The 22,000-nt window shown below is 41.3% G+C and overlaps 1 protein-coding gene across 2 annotated transcripts in view; it reads right to left on the reverse strand.

The window, feature by feature from the left end:
- Positions 1–17,554, reverse strand: part of LOC142838283 (TRPM8 channel-associated factor 1) — a 46,113-nt gene extending 28,559 nt beyond the window's left edge. Inside the window, exon 1 of one of the 2 annotated variants that reach the window (XM_075953633.1) lies at positions 17,380–17,554. The gene's annotated coding sequence lies outside the window, so the exon portion shown is untranslated. The remainder of the gene's footprint in view (positions 1–17,379) is intronic. The other variant, XM_075953635.1, reaches the window with a different exon arrangement.
- Between the last annotated feature and the right edge of the window lie 4,446 nt (positions 17,555–22,000).

A 22,000-nucleotide genomic window follows, 5' to 3' on the forward strand; every position in this document is an offset into this window, starting at 1 on the left:
GCAGGGATGGTTGAATATGCTTTTGTTTTTGTACTGGGGATGAGAAAGGAAAGAAACCTTTCTTCCTGTCAATACTGTTTAATCTGAGAAATAGGAGAGAGGATACTGCATATTACCACACTGATCTCACCGTTATGTGTGTGACTTTGGTAAATGCAAAAATAACATTTCAAAGGAACAATAGACAGTTGAAGTACTTTGCTCTGGGAAGCCGGTCCTGCCTGACAACCAGCTGACCTCCCTTTATGAGCCGCCTGGTCCTATCTGGGTGATGACTCCAGCTGTTACACTGCCAGGTGTAATAAGTAAAATGCGGAGAAGGGCTGTCGGTGGTGGGACTGATTCAAATCTCAGTGTCACACTTCACCAGCTGTGGGGATTTAAGCTACTCGATCTACACCTCTTTTATTTTCTGCAAGATGGAGATGAAAAATGAATACCTATATCCCAGATGGAAGGTTTAAACAGATGGGCTAATATGTATTCTCAAGAGAACACCAAGCATAAATACAACTGTGTGACTATCTTGACAAAATAAATATTCAGACATCCCAAGATTCAGCGTTTTGTGCTTTGAATCCTAGTAGGGTTGGGATGCACGCACAAACCACACTTTCTTTCCCCATCTCTTTTCAATAGCCTTTCTCCCAAATAAATCATATGAATTCCAATCAAAGTCCCTTCGGCAGGTAGGGTTCAGTGGCAGGTTTTATTTAGAGGGACCAAATAAAATAAAACCAAATAACCAGAATTCAGGTCCTGTCAGGTAAAGGCCATCCAAGAGACAGGAAGTACATACCCTCTCTTGTTCAGGTCTTTGGATTCTGAGGTCTCTGGATTCGGTATATATGCTCTCTCATCCAGGTCTCTGGATTCCCAGCAAGTGAGGAGCTTTGATTTGACAACTAAGTCCCACTCTGACAGAAGTGAGGATTGACAGTTTGTCAGGATAAAATCTCCTTGAGTTGGGGGGTGGGGGTGGGGGAGGCTGAACGTCAGAATTAAAATGCATGCTGCTTATATAAAAATACATATAAACGGTAAAAGTTATATGAGAAGAGTACACGCTAACCTGCTTCCAAGAACGGGGCTAGGGGGCTAGGTTTCAGAAAATGGGGGGGGGGGAGTAGGAGCGGGAAAGAGGAGGGGGAGATTACGAAGGTGAAAAAACGTCAGCAACCGAAAAACTACATTTCCGTTATGTAACTTTGAAATATTTCCTAGTGAAAACTGTCTAAGGGCTGAAATTAACAGACTTTTCTTAATTAAGTTTCAGGGTGGAAAATGAACATATTGAACAAGAGCTGGAGAGATAGGTAGATAAATGCAGACACCGCCGAGGTGTGGAAGTCACAAGACCTCGCTTTTGACCGACAGCAAGCAGTCTTGAGCCCAGAGCTCCGCGTGTTGTCCTAGCATCGCGGGCTCCCAGGGACCTCAGAATTTAGGTCTCTCACCAGACTGTGGCAGACCCCAGCGGCCTTCACCCAGCCCTGTGACTGTGCCTTACAGAGCTCCCTTCCTGCAGGGCTGTGGCAAGGAAACGCACAAACAGCCCAGGGATTCAGTGGTTGGTGTTAGGTGGGCTGCACAGAGAGAGGAGGGGACCAATCCTAGGAGCCAATTGATCACTTTGAGGGATGAGGGCGGAGCTCCGCCAGATGCTCTGGTTTGCCCAGGGCTTGTTTGTGTCAGTTTCTGATTCCCTTAACCCCCAATGCTCGGGACCCAGCCCAAGCACTTATCTTGGGAGTATAGGGCACGCGCGCGCCAGTGCCGCCCTCCCCCCGCCTCTCAGCCGCCACTACCTGATAAGCAATGACTGGGTATTTTTGAGGGTGGGATCTAAAACTAAACCTTGTAGCCATGGCCTGGCTTTTTGCCATGTCCTGCTGAGCCTTATCAGTCTGTAGCTTGTGATCCCAGGGGCAGAACCCCTGGGAAAAGCCACTTAGGTCTTTTCATGGGGGCCCCAAAGGCTGAGGGAGGTCTGTGCTAGTCCTGTACAATCTCCAGCTTCCCACTCCTCAACTTTCTCGTCTCTGTTTCCTCACTGCCGGGTAGAAGATGCAGTTCCCAGACTAGATCTTTAGGGAAAGCAGAGTCAATGGCTAAAGGCTAAATGACACACTACATCACTTAAGACTTAACAACTCCCCAATGCAGAGGAAGTATAAATTAACAACTGTGTTTTTATTTTCCTTCAATTTCCCACTTTACCCAGGTCATACACTGGTGGTCCACAGTGTGATAGTTGATAGCAACTGATAACTTGATGAGATCTAGGAACACCTGGCAGATGGTCCTCTGGGCCTGTCCATAGGGATTATCTTGATTAGGTTAACTGTGAGGGGAAGATTCTGCTACTATGGGTGGCTCCATTCCCTAGGCTCGGACCCTGAACTGTACCAAAAGGAGAAAGTGGCTGAGCACAGGCATTCACCATCTCCTGCTTTCTGACTGCTGACGAGCTGCCTCAGACTCCTGCCACTGTGGCTTCCGCCATGAGGAAGTATCACACCAGACTGTACACTAAAACAAATCCTTCTTTAAGTGACTTTGTCAGTGCGTTTTCTAATAGCAGCAGAAAAGCAACAGATGCACATGGCGTCTGCTGGATTGATAAAATGGAGAAATGGCCGTGAGGTGAGGAACGAAGGGCCGAGAATGACTCCCAAGGAAACCAACCGCTGTCAGATGTAGAAGACTGATCACATTACGAGTTGTCTGTACCACGCATTTTCTCTTCTCCTTCATTCCCAAATGAGTCTCCCTCTTAGGCCTTTTGATTTTTCCCTATATCTCTAAATACCTTCCAAAATTATGTTTTTATTTTAATATTCAGTGTGTGCATGCATGCACACATTTGGGTGCCTGTGGAGGACAGAAGAGGGCATTGGGACCCCTGGAGCTGGATGTTAGCTGTCTATTGTGAAATGAACTCAGATCCTCTGGAAGACCAGCAAGCACTCATAACTACTGAGCCATCTCCCTGGCCCCTCAATGCCTTCTTCAATACATGAGCTGGTTCTTCTTTTTTCTTCTGTCACAGGGTCCCTATTACTAAATCAGTTCTAAGTTCTACACCCTTTCTTATTTCTACTTCTTGATTTCTCTTGTTTTGCTTATGGTTTTAGCCCTTCATACTTCCAAGTAAGGGACACTGCTATAAAATTTTGAAAGCACTGAAGTAACTTTTGAGATAGTAAGTCTATGTGCCAGTCACATGTGAGGGAAGGAACAATCTATTGACAATTTATAGCTTAAAGTATTCTTTCAAAGTATTAGCTCAACTCTTATATTGCTAAAATCTCTCAACATGTATTTTCAGTGAAACTTTTAAAACCCTACTTTCACAAGGAACATGTTATCACATAAAAATAAGGAACAACTAGTTACTCCAAGAACTGGAAAATCAATAACTTTTTGTATTTAAGTTAAAATATTAAGAGTAACATTTTGAAATGAAAGACAAAACTGTTTACTAAACACCCTTAAGTCTCTCTACCCAATAGAAGTGCATACAAATTTTACTTGAAAGCTATAATGACTACCTTAATTGTCATCATAGAACCTTCATCCAGTAACTGATGGAAGCAGATGCAGAGATCCATAGCAAAGCACTGGACTGAGCTACTGGAGGCCAGTAGAAGAGAGGGAAGGGTAATAATATGAGCAAAAGGATCAAGACCATGAAGGTGATACCCACAGAAACAACTGTCCTGAGCTAGTGAGAGCTCACTGGCTCTGGACTGATAGTGGGGTAACCTACATAGGACCAAATTAGGCCCACTGATTGTGGGGGACAGTTGTGAGGCTGGGGCAGTGTGTGACTCCACTAGCAGTGGGACCAGGATTTATCCCTAGTGCTTGAACTGACATCTTGGAGCTTATTCTCTTTGCAGGAATACTTTGCTAAGCCTAGATATAGGGGGAAATGCCTTGGTATTGCCTTGAAGTGAAGTGTCAGACTTTGTTGACTCCCAGTGGGAAGCCTCACCCTTTCTGAGGAGTGGGTGGGGGTGGGGTGAGCTGGGAGGAAGCACGGGCGAAAGAAGGAGAGGGAGTGGGAATGGGGATAGCTATGTAAAACTCGAAAAGATTGTATTAAAAATTCTTAATATAAAAGAAGTATATATACATTGCAGTAGTTTAAATATGAGGTGTCCACCCCAAAAGGCTCATTAGTTGAAGGCTTAGTTCTCAACTCTTAGCTTGACTGGCAGGTGCTTAGATCATGAAGGCTCTCACTTTAGACTCTAAACTAATTGGCTAGTAAGAAGTAGGACATAGTTAGAAGTGGGTCACTTGTTGAGCACCTTTGAGACTTATAGTTCGCCTCAGACATTTTCTTTCCTCCCCTCTTTGCTTCCTGACTAAGATGAGGTGAGCAGTCTCGAGAAAGCCTGCCTGACCACTGTAGTCTTTTCTTGTCTCAGCCCACAGCAATGGAGCAAATCTACCAAGGATTGAAACCTCTAAACACACCAGCCTGAGCAAACAAGTGTTTCCCTCTCTCTCGGCTATTTATCACAGGTATAAGCCTAACACATACAGTCACTTAAAACAGAAAAACCATTTTTACGAATAAAGTTCAGAATAACGTTCACCTGAGGATAAGACAGTGAATGTCCCCAACTGTGATCTGGTTTAATTTTACTTTTGTTTTGTTTTACACATTGTTTTTAAACATTTTAAATACTGATCCAAGGATGTTTTGAGTTTGTAAAAATTCATAAAGCTACATAAACATCTATGCTTCATTGCTGATATATATTCTTGCAAGTATTATGCTAATAGGAGGTTATGGAAGTTATTTTTTGGTTGTAAAATTATTTCAATTAGATGTCCCATGTTAAGCCATAAAAGACTACAAATACAGAATATAAGTGTGTCATTATGATATGAAAGTAAGGGATATGCAAAGTCAAAATAAACTAAAAATAGGGACGCCAAGAAGTAAGCACAGGAACTACCTTTCATCATGACTTTTAAGAACCTTGGAGAATGAATTAAGAGTGACTTTATGGCGTCACGAGCTCACAACAGCACCAGCAAGCTCACATTTGTGAATGGTTTGATTTAAGGCTCACTCACAAGAGGCGACCTTCTTTAGAGTAAGTTTAGCAAGAAATAAGTGACCCAACAAAAAAGAAATGAATACAACTTCCTTATCTCAGCTTTCCTGGAGGATGAGGGGAAAGCATTCAGGATTCATAACTAACTACACATCAGCCACACATATAGATTTACAATCCAAATGATTGTTACTTTTACTAACTGAAAACTCCAAGCAAATAACATATTTTGAAATAGTTCCAATTTGGTAATATTTCAAGTATGTAGAAACTAATACAGACTGTTTCTGGAGAACATTAACTTCAATGTATACAAAGAATTGTTACAGAGGAAAAAAATAAAACTCCACACAAAAGAAGCACCTCACAATGACAGCTGTAGAAAGTCAACAGACATTCCAGGAAGGACCATGAATAGAAATCATCACAAACAATATATCGGAAACAGGTAGAATTCAGAGAAGTGTTAGGCATAGAATATAAACTAACCACATTTAACAGACAGAAACAAAGGAGAAAATGTAAAACAAGTCTGAACATTACATAGCTATATTTATAAGATATCAAACAGAATTAGAAATGAAAAATAGGATAGTTAAAATATAACGTTCAAAATAAAAACAGTTCTTGAATAGATTAAATAGATGATTACACAAAATTAAATGTAAATTATTGCAGTGAATCTAGAACAGAGGAAATTTAATAAAAATTACTGGACTGGCTTTAAAGTAGAGGAAAGCAAAAAATGCAGAAAATGCAAAAGAATGAATAAAAGATATGGAGGGCATATTAAGAAAATTCAACATGTACCTGCTCTGATCTCTAAGTGAATGTTAGAGAAAATCATACCAGAGTAATTTTTAGCAGAAGTAACTGCCATTAATTTTCTATAGTTCTATAGAAGTCCCAGTTCTCAGATCCAGGATGCGAAACACATTCAAACAAGACAGATCTTGTTGTTTATCCTAGTGAACTCAAGAGCAGAAAAAATCAACGGCGTGACAATGGGTGAGTAAGAGCTATTCTAGTGGTCATAGAATTGCGATCATTGGAAAGTAGCTGACAGCTTCACAGCACACAATCTTCTCTGAAACAAGAGACAATATGATGATATTTCAACATAAACAAAAAACTAGGTAATCTGGAATTTCACAGCCTGCAAACTACCTCTTAAACATTTTTTTTCAGGCCAACAAGTAGTGAGAATTTATCAGATCTGATGAAGGGAAATTCAAAAGAATGTATCTTAAGAATGAGGACAAAGATCTGAGATGTTCGGGCATAATGGTGAGAGGTCAGCTGCTCTCACCTTGAGAAACTTATCTTTGGCACAAGACCCATTAAAGATTGAGAGTAAGAAAAAAAAACCCAGAAAATATAGAGTCTCTTCCAAAGAACAGACAACTCAAGACCCTTCGATGAGGGTTTCAAGAGACAAGTCCTTCAGGAACAGAAAACGCAGGACTCCACCTTCCCAAAAACTTTTTCCTCTTGAATATTTTGCCACTCATAGTGCAAAATAACTGAGGCCGCTGTCAGCCCTATTCATTAGCTCAAGATTAGCAAACAAACCGGAGCTCAAACACAGACCTCAGAAGGAGAGCCTCGAAAACAAAGAATAAAAACTCTACCTGAAGATTTCCTTTTTTCTTCGGGTGTTTCCTAAGATACTTGCAGGAAAGACCTCCAAGAAACCTTGTCAAAACGTCATTCATTTCAGAACCTGAAAACATGATAGTGGACAGCAAGCTAAAACAAGAATGTTCCTGCACTCCCGCTGTGAGATGCAGTTGACACAGGAAAACTCACCATTTATCAGTAAGGGTCACGTTTTAGCAATAAAGACCATGTTTTCAGAGCAAAGTCAAACCTGTAGTGGACCAGTACTAATGGAAAGGTGTCAAAGTTTTCTTCTAGACCAGTGGTTTTCAACCTTCCTAATGCTGCAAACCTTTAATACAGTTCCTCATGCTGTGGTGACCCCCAACCATAAAATAATTTTTGCTACTAATTCATAATGTAATTTTCCTACTCTTATGAATGGTATATAAATATGTGTGCTTTCTGATGGTTTTAGGCAACCCCTGTGAACGGGTCATTCAAACTTCAAAGGGGTCTCATAGGTTGTTAAAGAATGTTATCTGTACCTTTATCTCTAATCCTCTTGGATGGCAGCAACATCAACCAGAACCTTAGAATTTTTCATCAACAATGTCTTAAAATCAGTGAAGAGTTGAAGAAAGCTAAGAAGTAGGAAATTCTGCCTAGAACTGAAGAAAAACCACAGATGAGAGAAAAAGATTTTTGAGTGGTCCTGATAGGTAGGAGATGGCTCAACAGATAAGGGCTGGTACTACTATTGTAGATTATGGGAGCTCAGTCCAAGCTCCCACACCATGGCTGCTCACAATCACCTGACTCTAGGGCATCTGACCTCTTCCTCTGGCCTCTGAAGGTGCTGCACCCACATGTACAAATGCATACACATACATGAACTAAAAAAAATCTAAAAACAGTGCTGAACAAAATTATGAGGCATGGCAAGCTGTGTACAATTAGTGTTCTGTGGGAAAGGAAAGGAGAGAAAGAGAAGCAATACGTTGATAATTAGTGTCTAAGAATTACTTAAGAGGGAGGAAAAACATTAAAATACAAACCAAGAATCTGTGAGTTTCTGAGCACAATAAATAGAGAGAAATCCACACTCTGCATAGTGAAGCTGCTGAAAATCAGACTTATAGAAATCTGAAGAACAACCGGAGGCAAGGATACTCTCCACTCAGTTTCCAAAATAGAGCTTGCTTTCCAAAGAAATGACAGAAATAGGCACAGCACAGAATTGGAAGAAACTAACATCTACCAACCAACAATTTTGTGCATAGCAAAAATATCTCTCAAAGTTAAAGGCAAAATAAAGGCAGTTTTAGATAACTACAGTTAGAATAAATTTGGGAGCAGTAGAATACAGTACAGGAACTGCTAAATGGAGCTCTTCAGATTAAGCAAAACTACAAAGACAGAAACACCACACTGTGGGAAGACACAGAGTGTGCTGTACAGAGTCCATGTACAAATGTAAATGAATATTGGCTTCTGAAAATAAACAAACATCAGATCTTGTGATTAACACAGCGGAATGACTGGATTTATGGAGATTAACTGGCTAAAATCTTGTTTTTAAAATAGATAAATATAATAATTTGAGGTTATAATGACTGTAAGGTAAGTCATAAAATGCATAATTACCATTAAAAGTGATAAAAATCATATTATTCAAAAATAATACATGAACTGGGAGATGGCTCAGTGGTAAGAGTGCTTGCTCTCCAATGATGAGGAACTGAAGTCAATCCTTAGCATTCCCTTAAACAACCAGGTGGGGCGATTGGCAGAACACAAACCTATAATCCAGTTCTGTAAATTAGAGACAGGAGGATTCCCTGACTTTCCTTGCCAGGCACTATCACAGAAAGAGCAAGTCCCAGGTTCAGTGAGTCACCTTCCCTACAGGGAATAGGGTGACAGTAGGGTACACATTGTTTCTTGTCTGGTCTCTGTGTATGTGGAAGGTGCTCCCCTCACTCTCTCTGTGTATGTGGAAGGGTGCTCCCCTCACTCTCTCTGTGTATGTGGAAGGGTGCTCCCCTCACTCTCTCTGTGTATGTGGAAGGGTGCTCCCCTCACTCTCTCTGTGTATGTGGAAGGGTGCTCCCCTCACTCTCTCTGTGTATGTGGAAGGGTGCTCCCCTCACTCTCTCTGTGTATGTGGAAGGGTGCTCCCCTCACTCACGTATGCTGGGCCCACACAACACACACATCCGCATCCTCATGAATAACATAAAATACTTGATTCAAAGGAAGCGGAAAACAAACAAAGGAACAAAGAGAAAACAACGCTCAATTTAGGAGACTCGAACCCCATTGTCAGTGACATGTTTGCTTCCTTCCTAACTGATGTGTTGAAACTCAAACTGCTAAGGAAGTGGAGACTTTGGGTTTTCCATAATGTCACAGATGTGGAGTACCTGTGCTTAGCTTTCTTGCAGGAAGAGAAAGAGACCAAGATTTCTCTCATGTATCAGTGGAGATACAGTGAGAATGCACTCATCTAGAAACCCGGAGGCTTGCCCTCACCGGACACAGCACTTGTCCCATCCTTATATGCTCAAGCCTCCAGAACCACAAGGAATAAAGCATATGGAGTATAGCCTACACAGATAATTCAAAATTTATGAAGCAAAATCAACAGCAAAAAAGTGAGAAATGAATCCACAGAGTTAGCAGATTTAAATATATGTTTCTCGCGTATTCAATAAAACAAGGGCCAAGAGATCAGTAAAGAGATAGATTATTTAAATAACATAAATGATAAATTGGATCCTATTAAATGTATAGAACATATACATTACAAATGATAGAAATACATTATTTCAAGAGTATGTGGAACATTCTCCCAAAAGAGATCATATATTGGGCATAAAACAAGTTATATAATCACTGATAATAATGGAATTCAAATAGAAAGAATAATCATTAGAAAATTCTTACTTATTTGAAAGAATATGTTTGTGTGAGTGCACTGGGTATGTGTGAGTGTGCTAGCGTGTATGTGGTATGTTTGCGGGCATGCATGTGCCGTCCTAGTAGTAATGTGTGTGAAGGCCAGAGCCTGACATCAGGCGTCTTCCTCAATCATTCTCTATGTTATTTTTTAAAACAGGATCTCTTACTACACCCAGCACTCACCAATTAGCTAGAATGGCGAGCCAGCAAGCTCTGGGTATCCTCTGGTCTGCAACTCCACTCAGCACCAGGGTTGCAAATATGTGTGCTACCAAGCCCGTCTTTGTACGTGGGTACTGGAAATCTGAACTCAAGTTTTCACGTTTCTATGATAGGGGTTTTACTTATCATGCCATCTTCCCAGCCCTGAAATAATAAGTTTCTAAGTAGCTTAGGTCAAATGAGAAATCATAGTGGAAATTAGACAATATTTAAACTCAATAGTTACAATAGCAAAAATTGTGGAAGGAAAAAAATGTCAACAAAATTTTGAATAAAATCTGACTGCTTGGGGGAAACTGTAGCACTAAGTGTGTGTGTGTGTGTGTGTGTGAGAGAGAGAGAGAGAGAGAGAGAGAGAGAGAGAGAGAGAGAGAGAGAGAACTGAGCTTCCCTTTTAAATTAGCTGGAAAAATAACAGCTTAAAGCTAAAGAAAGTGAATGGAAGAATAATGAACAGACAAGCAGAAACCAAAATTTTAAAAAAAAATCTGCAGATTCACAGGAAACAAAAAGCTGCTTTTAATGAACCTAAGTAAGAAGGATTAGTAAACAAAAGAGGGAGGGAGGGAGCAAGGTAGGGAGAAAGAGAGAGAGAGAAAGAGGGGGAGAGGGAAAGGAGAGAGAGAGAGTGGGAAGGAGGGAAGGGAAGGGAAGGAGAGCAAGCTGTTAGCTGCTTATTAGAAATGCAAAGGCTGTGCTGTCAAAGTCCCAAAGGGCACTGGGAATACGATGAAGAGATGCAGGTATCTCAGTGTAACAAATTATTGAATGTAAACTTGACAGATTCAGATGAATTTTCAATTTCTGTCAAAACAAAATCCATCCAAAATGACACAAGAAGTAGAAATATAAACAAACAACCCTATCCATTACAGCTATTTAATTAAAACTTCAAAGACACCCCACAAGATGTTTAGATCAAGAAATAATCCTTAGTAAATTCTTTAAGCATTTAACACAATACAATGCTAATATACATTTAAAAATTCAAGAATATTTTTTTCTAAAATCCAATGATAAAGAATAAAGTCAGAATATAAAGTACTGCTTTAATATAAGACATTAAAACTCTATGCAAAAGCTGATTGTTGTGGTGCATACCTTGAATCTTAGCACTCAGGAGCAGAGGCAGATGGATCTCTACAGTATTGGGCTAGCAAGAGAAAGACAGTCAGACTGTTTCAAAATGAATCCATGAATAAACATATTGACAAATTCTAAGCAAAATCTTGGAAACCTAAGTTCAGTGACATTTTTTAAAGAGTCTGGAAATAGATATATAATATACAGTTATTTGCTTTACCACAAATCAATTCAATCCATGGATGTCAAGATATGTTTTCAATAACTAATCCTTGACAGATTAGGTAACTGTGTGGAAAAAAATAAACCCTAGCTCACATCTCACGTCATGTACATAGAATAATTTGAAATAAACTACAGTTTTAGTGCCAGTAGGGTATAACTAAGCATAGGGCAGATCTGGGGAACTAGAGAGACAGTTTTTTTTGTTTTTTTTTTTTTAAAGAGGACTCAAGACTAACTAACTACAAGTGTTTTGCTTTGACTACAAAAGTCAAAGGGTATTTACTATCTGGGTGTGAGGGCTCACACCTATAAGACTTGGGAGACTAAAGAAGCAACTTTACTGTGAACTCAAGGCCAGTCTCAGCTACAAAGTGAGATCTTGTTTCAAAATGCGTTATTTTTTTATGACATAATTAAAATTAAGCAAAGTAATGCAGTTATTTTTATTAGAAGCCCTTATTATCAAAGTGAAAAGGCAAGCTGAAACGGAAAGCATATTTGAAATTCATTCACGCACTGAAGAATGCTTATGCATATCCAGAACATGATAGAAATCTATGTCTTACCCCCAAATGAACAAAACACCCAAATACTTACAAAAGAGGAAACCTAAATGGCTAGGAAAGGAAAAACAGAAAAGAAATGTTTCATGTAACTTTGCAATGAGAAATTCCAAATTCACCTTACAATGAGAAACCTTGGTATAATTTTCTGTATTTGATAACTCTTGCAGACAAAGTTTTTACAGGCAAAGTTTTAATGAAAATACATACAATTGGAAAGCATAACAATTTTAAAGATATACATTACGTAATTAGTATAGATTCTTTCCAACCTCAAAAAAAACTGAATTTCAATGCTAGGTTTTGTTTTTGTTTTTGTTTGTTTGTTTGTTTTTTGTTTTTTTTTTTGAGACAGGGTTTCTTTGTAGCTTTGGAACCTGTTCTGGAACTAGCTCTTGTAGACCAGGCTGGCCTTGAACTCACAGAAATCCGCCTGCCACTGCCACCGAGTGCTGCGATTAAAGATGTGCGCCACCACTGCCTGGCTTCACTCCTGGTTTTAATAACTCAGCGGAGTCAGTATCCATCCTATTCTTTGACTACAGGGTGAGGTAGGCTGTATTTACTACACGATATGAAAGAAGCTTCTTATGACCATCTGGAAACCGAAAGGTGCATTTCTGGACTAAGGAGATGTCTCAGTTGATAAAATTCTGGTCATAAAAGCATAAAGACCTGAGTTCAAAACCCCTCACAGAATGGTAAAAAGCTTGGCATAGTGGCGTGTGTAATCCCAGAACCTGGAAACAAGGGCAGGTGTCTGTAGCTCACTGGCTGGCGAGCGTCACCCAATTGGTGAGTTTGAAAATGAGATGGACAGATCTTAAAAAGCAAAGTCTGAATATTGACCTCTGGTCTTTGTATGTACACATGTGCACCCTGTCACACGCAAACATGCACATACTGTATGTACACATGAAGCACATTTCTAATGAAAATCTAACTAAAATAAGACCATGGTGCTAATTATAAGTCCTTAAAGCTGTAATCTAAGACTTTTCATATCAAAGTTTGTGGGATATGGCTAAAATGTAGCAACAGAGCTTCAAAAATTTCAAAGTTTAGAAAGAAAACTCAATGAGATAAGTACATAAATTTTAGACTTTAAAATAAGTGAAAAGCTAATGAGGTTAAAAAAGTGTGTGTGTGTGTGTGTGTGTGTGTGTGTGTGTCTGTGTGTGATAGCCAATAAAGTACACCAAATTCTGGCAAAACGATAAAAAATTGGAATAAAAACATTTGCCCATATTACTAAAGAAAGGGTCATATCAGTAGGAAACAAAACGATTTAAACCAATAAAGATTCTATTCTATGAATATGGAATACATATGTACAGTTTATCAAAAATTGGTGCCATGAGAAAGCCTAAATAGTCCTACAATTGTATTTTAATAATGAAATAATTTTATTTTAATTAACTTAAAAATAAAAACATACAGCTAGTTTTAAAAAGGCATCTTCATCTGAGAGGTCGTGCTGCATGCCTTTAACCCCAGAAGTTGGGAGACAGAAATAGGTGGATCCAGTGAGTTTTAGGCCAGCTTGGTCTACAAAGTGAGTTCCAGGACAGCCAGGATTACAAAGAAAAATCCTGTCTCAAAAAAAAAAAAAAAGCAAATCAAAAAAGGCATCCACTATAATTATTCAAGTAATTAAACCAACAAACCTAAAATCCCCCAAACTTCACACCCAGAAGGTTTTACTAATCAAGGGTGGAATAACTGCAATATTGTACAGATCTTTGTGATAGGCAAGAACACTATCCATACTATTTTGAGATGATACCAGTAGCAGATCAGGACAGCAGTACAGCACAGAACGGGATGACTATAGACCAATGTTTAAATCACACAAATATAAATAATGCTTGCTTTTATGCTATGTATAAATGCTATGACATATACACTAAGAGAGGGTTTATTCTAGAAGTATCAGCTAGCTTACTATTAGAAGTTAAATGCTATATATAGGCCTTGCCACCTAAAAATATTTAAAGAAAAATAATTGTATGATGCTTTCTCTTGTTAAAAAGGTTTATTTTATTTTGCATTATGTGTAAGCGTGTGGGTATGTGCATGTGAGTGCAGGATCCCATAGAGGTGAAAGGTGTTGGCTCCCCACTCCTGGAGCTGGAGTTACAGGGGACAATGAGCTACTCCAGTCCTCAGCAAGAGAAGTAGATACCCTTAACTGGTGAGCCAGCTCCCAGCCCCGTGAATTACACGATGCTTTTAATAGTCACAGAAACAAATGATGAAACATTCACTTATGATAAATATGATCGCCAAATGAAGAATTTACTGGATAGCTATGGAAATGCTATGTTTAAAGTCTATATAGTAAAACCTTCCTAAGTGGCATACCTCTCCAAAGGAGGAAGGGAGGAAAAAGAATTTAAAGATTAGAAATATGCAGATAAGGAGAGAAACAAAATTGTCATGATTTTTAGATGATATTATTGTTCATGTTGTAAGTTTGAAAGCAGTTACAGGTAAATAAAATTAGTAATAAATTCTATCCAATTTGATTGACAAGTAATTAATATATAAAGACAAGTATATAAACAAGAGTAGGGAACTTAAAATAAATATATACACATATGGAAAACTTGATTCATGGAATAAATAACCATTGGAATAAATAACAAAGCAATCAATTCTCATGTTGGTTAAGACTGACTGCCAAATGCAAAACCATTGGCAGCCTTGGAAATCAATGGAAGACAGTACAGTAGCTTAATTTATAACCTCAAGGACACAATTGTGTCCCATGTGTGCCTTTGTGTATGTGATATGCATGTATGTATATATGTTTGTATGTATATAGATGCCCTTGGGTATAGGTTTACTTCTACATGTGTGTTCCTGCTTGTGAAGGCTAGAGGTTAATGTCAGGTGGCTACAGGTGCTTGTGAGTTACCTGCGAATGCTGGGAACTGAACTCTTCAACAAGAGGAGTACACACCCTTAGTGGCTGAGCTGTCTCTCGGCCCCATGAATTACACAAGCTTTCAACAACCACAGAAATAACTGACGAAATTGTCTCCACTTTATTTACTGAGCGAGGCAGGTTCTCTCCCTGGACCTGAAATTAAAAATTTGCTATTCTAGCAGGTAATCTTGCCTTGGTGGTGGGGAGGGTCCCCTCTATACTCTCTATTACAGATAATCTGCCACACCAGCCTAACTTTTACATGGGCGCTTAGTACCCAGCACTGATCCTCAGGCTAGTACAGCAAGGGCCTTTATCTACTGAACCATCTCTCCTGCCCCTTGAAAGATACAATTCTTAAACAAGACACACTGTAAGAGAAAGGACTAGACACTTTGAATTTCTCATTGAGAGACATGGAGAGATAAAGAGAAAGAAAATGTCAGAAGCAATCCAGAAGTGTATATTTGCAGCATATACGATATCTAAATATTGATAGAGGCATGGGTTGCACTAAGAAAAAACTCCAATGTCAATTAAGTACAGAAAAACAACTTACTAGGAGAATACTTACAAACCAGGTTATCAGACATGCGGATAGAACGTAGACCCTTGAGCGGCATTTACAAAATCAGGCTGCCTTGTTAGCTATGCGGATGATAAGTAAACTCCTAGCAGAGTACATCTAGTCCCTACTTGTCAGACTGACTAAAAATGAAATTTGTTATGGCAGGTCTGTCAAGCATCAAGATCTCTCTCTGATCCTTCGTCGGAGGAAGTGCCAGGCAGTCTGGCATTCGAGAAGGAGCCTGGAAATGACCTAATAAAATTGAATATGTACAAATCTTACTACCCACTCATCCTATTCTTGGATGCAAGCTCTAAGAAAACACCTGCGCACATAGTAGGGATGCTAGAAGACATTATCCAGTTGTCATGACAGGCAGTCTTTAGAATGCTCACCTGAAGGCATCCATGCCCTTATAAAATCCACCAACTTGGGTGTGTGTGTGTATGGGGGGGGGATCACTTCTAAGGAAAGAAAAATGACAAAAATAATGGGATGTCACTTTTGAGATTAGGAAAGAAAAAAAGAATCTGGTTCTTGCCTTTCTGCGGCAAGTCCTTACTCTGGGGTGGGGGTGAGGGGAGCAAGATGTCATGTTGTAACGAGCCTCTATAAAGACAGATATGTCTAGCTGAAGTCAGGAAGGTTCCAATTCTCCAACAATCCTGAGTCAGCTCCTATGAGTCTTGAGGTGACTTCAGCTTGAATCAGTAGCCCTTTACTATACAGCGTGACCTCTAGAGACTCCAGCTAAGCCTCTAGTCGATTCTAGATTCACAGAAATGGGCAGATAGCAAGGAAATAGTATAAGTGGGTTTGTTATTTATTGTTGACTTTATACTGATTGCTGTCAGGAAAGTTTGTCAATTAAACAACAAATACATCTCCCAAGCTAGAAACCCAGATATCCAACAGTAGATTAAATACAGAGTATTAAACCATTAAGAAATAAAAATGAACTAATCATAAACTAATCATAATCTCAGAAATGTAGGAATACACAGGATAATATTCATGATCTGAAAGTATGACAAAAGCATAAAAAGTATGTATATTTTACACATAAACATTAAACTATGCAAAACACCAAGCAAGATGATTAAAAGGACAATCACGAAGGATGACATGTCTCAGGGAGGGAGGGGCAGGGAAGAGCCTCTCCAATATGGTGTCCAAGGTCCTACAGTGCCTTATTTTCACCAAAAGATGGTCAGGCATTTTGTGATGTAATATATATATTTCTTAAATTGGTTTGAACAAAGCAAAACAGAAAGTGAAGAGCTGAACTGCAATCAGGCCACACATCGTTTGGAGAACGGACAGGCAGGTGGCTGACTGGTCAGCCCATAGACAGAGACACTCTGTGCTTTACATTTATGTAAGGGGTTCGTTCTCAAACATTCACGATTGACTGTCCAATTGGTAAGATCCTTTTTATTCCTCCCATTTTGTCCTTTGGGGAGCCCTGCTCAGCAGGTTGAGCCAACCCAGGAGGCCAGCTGGGGGGTGTTTATCTGCCAACTGGATAATCCAGCGCTTGCTGCTGCAGGCCAAAGGCATTCCAGACCAGAGTTCTCCGGAATCCCCAAGCCCCGCAGCACCCGGCCTGCGTCTCCCCACCCACCTCTCAGCGCAAATTCACTCCAGCACTGGGAGAGGACTTTTACCTGGGAGCGGGGGCAGGAGGCTCAGCAGAGACCTGAGGCCCTAAAAGAATTCCGTGTGGAGCCTCCCTCCGGTGGGTGTGATAAGAACACCTCTGAGGTTCCTTTGATCAAATCCCAAAGGCTCCCTGCTGAACACAAACCTCGCAGCAAGGAAATGAGGCGGGGGAGGGTATAGGAGCTGGGGTGGGGGTGGGGGGAGGGAGGATGTCCTGGAGAGCGAAGAAAAAACAATAAGGGAACCCTGAAGGAGACACGCTGCAGCGGAAAGCTCAGAAACTGACAGAGAGGACGATCTCCACCGTGGAATACCTCAGCCACCTCGGCACGCCCAGAGTGCCCTTATCAGTCCCCCACGCAGCCAGCCCCTGGACACTCGCCACCCTCTCCCTTTCCCGCTGAGCACCCCACCCTTCTGGCAGTGGACTTTGTCACCGCAGGCCTCTCCCGGTGCAGACATGGTCGCTGACCCCCGACTCACTCTTTGCCTCGCTGTTCCCTGAAGTGTAGGTTCCGGGCACAAGGAAACAGCTACAAAGTGGGCACCAGTGGTCTCCAGAGGGAAGAAGATTCAGGGCCTAGAAGGGAATGGGCGCTGGACCACAGGCTGGGGGACGTGGAAAGTCACTGGCAGAGAAGGGGAGCGAGCAAGTGATGGGCCGGCCCTGAGAACTGATTGGCCACACGGGGGTGTGGGCGGTGCTCGGCTCTCTGCTTCCAGATCTCAGAGGCCCTGTTTTGTGTCAATTTCTGCTCCAAGATGCAACACTATCTGGGATGGAGATGCAGTTCCACCTCCTTGGACGTGCAGCCGGGCAATTTGTTAAATAAATAAATAAATAATTCTTAACACTATGAGCAAATAGAACATCGATAAAATAACAGATCCTTATAGGAAATGATGCACAATACATTAAGAGAAGAGTTAAATCTATAGGTCCTATATTAATTATAATTAAAATGTCAAGTTTTGGTAAAACAGTACGATTGCATCTGTTACATCTTATGTAAGAGGAAGCCTAAGAGTGAAGACTTCAGTTCCTGATTCATGCATCCACAACCATGGAATTGCTATAAAACCATACTTGCTCTGTATGACAAGTTAGGAAAACCGGTGAAAAGCTTGGATTTTTAAAAATAAGTTTTGCTGCATTCTTTTTCCCATGATTACATGTATTTGCATGTGGTGTGTGTGTGTGTGTGTGTGTGTGTGTGTGTGTGTGTGTGTGCGTGTTTGTGCTTGTGTTTTGGGGGGAGCACAAATGCGTGGTGAAAGTATACTATTCCACAGCCTGTGTGTGACCGCGGCGGTCCTGGGGGGCAAACTCAGTGCCTTTACTCCCTGAGCCGTCTCACTGTCCCAAACGTTTGTATTTTGAAGACTTGTCTCACGTTGTCACAGAGCGTCACAGTGGTAACCTGAGTGATTGTAGCCGGGTCCTGTTCTACCCTGGTTCTTGCTGGCCTCCCTCCTTCAACGGACCTTTTAAGGTTCACATCTCTCTCATGCTGTTTACCCCTCTCCTATCCCTCGGATTGTTCAGCATCCTCCCCGAGGTAGATCAGTTTTAGAGACAGCGTAGTGGGAAGATCTTACCAACAGAACACTTGCCTTGTTCTCCCGGCACCGTTTCTTAGCACTTAAAGTTCTGCTGCTTCTCAGAATTGGAACACACAGGCGGATATCTGTGAGTTTGAGACCAGCCTGGTATACAGAGCTAGTTCCAGGACAGGCTCCAAAAAGCCACAGAGAAACCCTGTCTCGAAAAAACCAAAACCAAAAAAAAAAAAAAAAAAAAAAAAGAATTGGAACACACTGGAACAATGTGTGAGAAAAGTCTTCGTGAATTCCCAACAGGCCCTCAGAACTACACTGGGAGTCTGATGCTGCCCCCTTTTCCCCCTCTTCTCCTCCAGGGCCCAGCACTACTTGGCAGAGACCATGTGAATAACAGTCAGGGAAGAGTGGAAGCACAGGAGCTGGGAGAAGGTGGGCCTGTGAAGGACCTCAGTGCTGGAGGACAGTATAGCCTGTGTTTTCTCCAAACTGAGTGAGGACCATCTCTCTGCACTGGCTCTGTGCTTGTGCATCACCAACAGGCCGAGAATGGGGTGGGGGGAAGGAAGTGGGGGAGCAGGCCAGTGATCTGCAGGCTGGGGGGGAAGAGGACATAGTTCATTAGGTTTGCCCCACAAGCAAGACAGGCTGGGTTTGAGCCCTAGAACCAACTAAAAACTAGGTGTGGTGGCATAGTCATCCCAGTACTGTGGAGGCTGGGACGGGTGAAACCCTGAGGCTTAATGGAGAGCCAGCTTGCCTACTTGGCGAGCTTTGGGCCAGTAAGAGACACTGTCTCAAAGCAAAATAAAATAAAGCAAAAATAAGCAACAACAAACACTCAAAGCTACAGTGGATGGCTCTTGAAAAAGTATACTCAAGGTTACCCTATGGCCTCTACATATCAACATCAACACGCACACACACACACACATCAACACACACACACACATACACACACACACACACACACACATACACACACACACACACATACACACACACACACATACACACACACACACACACATCAACACACACACACACACATACACACACACACACATCAACACGCACACACACACACACATCAACACACACACACATCAACACGCACACACACACACACACACATACACACACACACACACACACACACACACACACACACACACACTAGCATATAAGTTTGTCATCACCTTATCTGTGCAAATCCTTTCTGCCGCTTGCATTTTGTAGTTCCTTTGTCCACAGAGGAAACTGGATGGCATGCCTGTGCTCTGAAATGTCAGGGCTAATGCCATGGCTAAGTACATAGTGAGAACAACACAAACTACACATGGCCCCTCTGTATGTGTGAGGAAAGAGGGGCCTTACTGGCTGTCAGCTTTGAGAGGAGAAAGGGTATGGCAAGAGAGCAATGCAGCTGTCTTGGCAGGAAAGCATCAGCTCAACTACAAGGAGCCCTGCTCTGTTGAAAACAACCAATAATCCCCAAACTCCACCTACATCAACAGCTCCCCTCCCACACTCAAATTCTGCTCCACAGAAAGATCAGAATCGTGCAGCTCTCCCTATGGTGGCCATATAAATTAGTGCCTGACCTTTGGAGGCACTTGGATTTGTCATCATGTCTCTAATGGTTCAGTGCATCATGTCCCCCTTGGTGGGTAAAGGGCAATCCCAGCAATGTGGCAACTTGAGTTAAGAAAGAGAGACAGAATTGCAAAACACTTGGAAAGTCTCCAAAAGAAAAGTTAAGGATGAGGCATCTTGTGACTCCCTGGGCTTTTAGCACTAGAAGCAGTAGCTGGCAAGGATTCATACCATAATCCTCAATTCTGAGAGTAGGAGACAGTTGCTCATTTGGATCCCACCTCACATTGAAGATCCAGTGAGTGTCACAAGACAAATATACCCCAGGGCAGGGGAGCAGGTGGCAGGTTGATATGTCCTAGGGCACTACTATTTTGTATGTAGAGTTATTTGTGGCAATGATGCTTGGTGCCATTTGATGAGGAAGTCATTGTGTTCTATGCTTTTTATAGCTTGAGTCATTCTGGTTAATGCTACTGGGCTAGGGCATGTACCACCTGGGTATTTGGAGGGACATCATTCTGTATGTTTCTATGAGAGTGATGAAAACAGATTGCCCTTCTTAATGATGACCTCAATGGAAGAAAAGGGCTGATCTTCCCACAGCTAAGAGATTCTTTTTACAACTGCCTTCTAACTGGTACATTGCCTTTTCATTTCTTTCTTTCTTCCTTTCTTTTTTGAGACAGGGTCTTACTCTGTAGGCTTCGTGTCTTAGTTCTATTGCTGTGAAGAAATACCATTACCATGGTAACTCATATAAAGGAAAATATTTAATTTGCGCTGACTTACAGTTTCAGATGTTTAGTCCATTATCATCATGGTGGGAAGCATGGCAGCATGCAGGCAGACTTGTTGTTGGAGGGAGCTCATTGTTTCACATCTGGATCTTCAGGCATCAGGCAGAGCACTGGCTTGAGCTTTGGAAACCTCAGAACTTACCCCTAGCACACACTTCCTTCAACAAGAACACACCTATTCCAACAAGGCCACATCTCCCATAGTGCCACTCTCTATGAATCAAGTATTCAAGTACTTAAATCTATGGGAGGTATTCATATTCAAACTACCACATTCCACTCCTTGGCCCCCATAGGTTTGTAGCCATAACAAATGCATTTAATTCAACTTCAAAAATCCCCATAGCATTTAACAGTCTCCAACTTGTTTAAAAGATCAAAGTTCAAAGTCTCTTCTGAGATTCATACAATCTCTTATCTGTAATCCCCTGTAAAATGAGATGAAAAATCAGATCACACACTTCCAAAATATAACAGCACAGACAATACATTACTGTCCCAAAAGGAAGGAAAGAGAGCATAGTGAGGAAATACTGGACTAAAGCAAGAAAGAAACCCAGCTGGACAAACTCTAAATTCTGCAACTCCCTGTCTGATGTCAAGATACTCTTCAGTTCTCCAGCTCCTTTCAGTTTTGTTGACTGTGACACACTTCTTTCTCTTCGACTGATTCCACTCCCCGTTAACAGCTCCGGCAGCTTTAACATCTTGGGGTCTCCAACACAACCCAGGCTTCACAATCACAGCTTCCTTCAATGGCCTCTCTGGGCCTCCATGCAGGGACACCACTGTCACATGCCTGGCCTCAATGGCTTTCTTCCGTCATGGAAGGGGATTCCATCACCCTTTCCTTGCGTTCTTTACCCTAAAGCTAGAACCATTTAACCAAAGCTGCCAAGCTCTGCTCCTTGCAGGGTCTAGAATATGGTCCCCTCATTCAATTATATCTTCATTAACTTTCTGTTTTTGATGGTTTCCTTCACTGCCTAAGCTTGGCTGACCTGAAACTTGATGTGTAGACTAGGCTAGCCTTAAACTTAGAGATCCACTTGCCTCTGTCTCCAGAGTGCTGGGAGTAAAGGCATGTACCACCACACTTGGATCTAAGCAATTTTTTAATTCCTTTTCACAAGTTGGAAGCTGGATGG

Source organism: Microtus pennsylvanicus, chromosome 19, assembly GCF_037038515.1.
Source record: "Microtus pennsylvanicus isolate mMicPen1 chromosome 19, mMicPen1.hap1, whole genome shotgun sequence".
NCBI lineage: Eukaryota > Metazoa > Chordata > Mammalia > Rodentia > Cricetidae > Microtus > Microtus pennsylvanicus.